Here is a 3015-nt window from a genome sequence, read left to right on the forward strand (position 1 = left end):
CCCGCCTCCCTGCTTTGGGGCCAGGCAAGCATCGCGAGAGCTGCTACAGGCCGGTCCGCAAATCTCGCGAGAACATGGAGTTGTCTCCGGCCCCCGCTGAGGTTGCCAAGGTTACCGTTGCTAGGCAGGCTCCTAGGTGGGCTTGACCTTGGGAGCAGGTCTGGGGTGGAGATGCTGTCTTTGCAGTCCCTCCGCCTTTCCCCAGCTCCCCATCCCATAATCATGAGGAGACTGGTCTCTGCGCCCCATCCAGCCCATGGGGCCCTCACTATTCAGCTACCCCATCCTTTTGCAGGGTCCAGCCTGCAGGGTCAGGTGTCTCCCAAAGGACTCCCCGCCCTGTTAGAGGGCTCAGTCTTTCCTACAAGACCCCATGGGACTCCCTTTTCCGGGGAGGACCTGGTACCTCCTGCAGGACAGTCACCCCCTTATGGCCTTCCCATCCCATGACACAGACAGGGCTGGAACCTAGCTACTGTTGGGCTGGGGGAAGTTAGTGTTACTCAAATAAAATAAATACTTAAATATTCATTGGACCAGAGACAGAAAGGGAGAATGACTAAAGTCCAGTGATAAAGCCCCCCCTCGAGAAGTGGGAGTCCCACGGTCTAGTCCCCCTGGTCCAATCACTTTTTCATTATTTATCCACAGTAGAACAGTTTCAACAGGAGTGACTGAGGGAGCCCACATCAGATTATCCCTTACCTCAGTGGTTAGAGTACTCTCCTGAAAGATGGAAAACCACTGTTGAAATCCTTCCTCCACCTCTGACAAGAAGGAAGGAATTGAACCTGGGTCTCCCACATCCCAGGTGAATGCTCTACTCTCATGCATCCATAGGATTGGTGCTATACCCCCCAGCTTTGGAACAGTCTCTTGGACGACCCCCTTCAATGTGCCAGAGCTCTCAAGGGTTCTCTCCATTCCTTCAGGGTAGGTCGTGTGACCTCACTGCCTCCTAAGAGCGTATCTCCGGGGTTTCAGCGCTCCTGCTTCATACCATGAGCTCTGTTCAGCGAATCCAAAGAAGATAGACTCCTGGTAGAGACTTGTAAGCAGTGTAAAAGGCACCCCAGAATAGAGAATTAAGGGGACACAGCTGTTCAACAGTCCAGATTGTACCCTGGGGAATGTCACAGCACCTGTCTGACTCCATGACACAGGTTCCCATTCATGGATCTCTAGCACAGCTAGGATCAGAGAGGTAGCCATGTTAGTCTGGATCTGTAAAAAGCAACAAAGAGTCCTGTGGCACCTTATAGACTAACAGAAGTATTGGAGCATAAGCTTTTGTGGGTGAATATCCACTTTGTGATGAAGTGGGTATTCACACACAAAAGCTTATGCTCCAATACTTCTGTTAGTCTGTAAGGTGCCACAGGACTCCTTGTAACACAGCTAGGCGCCTCCGCAGAGCCCAGACTTAGGTGCTTAACTGGGTGGTGGTATCACACTGCCATCTCATCAGCATATCCCATTGGCTAGCTTAGGAGGCTCCCTGCCTAGCATGCTGACTTTTGTGGACTGCATTGAAAGACACCTGTCTTTCCCCATTCATTGTATAGTGAGCCTAGCTGCCTAACTCAGGCTTTGTGGATCACGGTGTTCTTTCTGTGATTTTCTAGGCACTATAAAGTTAGGTGCCATGATACTGGGCATTGCAACGCTAAAGTCACTTAGTGGATCCAGGCCTTAATAAATAAGATCGCACACAGGAGGATTTTACTTCAATTATTCTGGTCTGTGAGTGAGTTATTGCAAAAATTACAAGGTTGCTGAGGATGGAATACCTGCAGGACCATGCTGTACTTAAAGAGGATGTCCTCTGGGACAACACTGCAACAGGCTTATTTTTCTGGGTCATCAAATCCAGTTTTTATTCATCAGATTTTTTATTTCTGAACTGGATCCAGGAAGATGGACCTTCTAGAAATTAAATCAGATAAAAGAAACAAAAGAACAAGGCCATGACTAGAACACAAAAATATCCCTGCTGGGTTTGCCACAATTTTCCAGAGGTTTCTGTTGTTGTTTTCGAAATTGTCCTTTCGCCATAGAACTTTTTGATATAAAACAAGAATGGAAGATTTCACTATATTTAGTTTATTCAACACCCTTCCTCCCAGAAATTGCTTAACCATCCCGTTAGCAGTTATGTTTATCTCATAAATATTATAAGCAAATTTTTTTGCCTTTGAAATGCATTAGATTGCCCCAAATAGCAGTCAGTTTAAAAAACTTTTCCTGGAGGAGGGTATCCCAGTCCTCCTATAAGGGAATATTTTCTTCCCTTGCTGCAAATTTACGCAAATCAAACAACATTGCCTTATCCTTAGTATCCAAAATAGAGGTGCGTACCAAGTTACTTGTGAAAATACCAGTTGGATCTGGCAGTTCTTTCCCTATTCAAATAAATAAGTGTTTTCTAAAACCACAGATCCAGTGGTACATCCCAATGTGCCAACTCCACCCTCCATTTCTGAGCACCATCAGCTATGGAAAGCATCATGAGAAGATGCTTGGCGCCTCCTGTTTTTCCCCCAAAATCAAATTCCAAAAATCAGTATTTTTAAATAACCATGAAATGCAATCTTCTTCTTGGCAAAAACAAGTGCTTTACACAGGCCAATGTGCAGTCTCACTTCACACTTACTCATTTTCAGATGCTGTAGGCTCACTGTAAAGCTCTCTTTCTTTGGGGGTGGAGGAACAGGGGTTGAGCATTTGGATTCGGAGTGAGGTGCATTTTATTAAGGGTCAGATTGCTGTATAATGGATCTCAATGTATATGACAGCCTTCTATCAGGAACCTGATGTACAAAGCTCTTTTTTAGGACATGGTTCTAAATTGTTCAGTGTGAGAATTCCGTCTGTTTCTTTTGAATACTGGAGTTGCTGAGTGATCAGAGAGGGCACTGGAAAACATTATCCATTAACAATCTAGAATCCATTCCAGCTCCTGGGAGAAATTAATGTAGATGGGAATATGTCCAAGGGCAGACTTTTCTCTCCATT

This window comes from Chelonoidis abingdonii, chromosome 23, assembly GCF_003597395.2.
Source record: "Chelonoidis abingdonii isolate Lonesome George chromosome 23, CheloAbing_2.0, whole genome shotgun sequence".
NCBI classification, from domain to species: domain Eukaryota; kingdom Metazoa; phylum Chordata; order Testudines; family Testudinidae; genus Chelonoidis; species Chelonoidis abingdonii.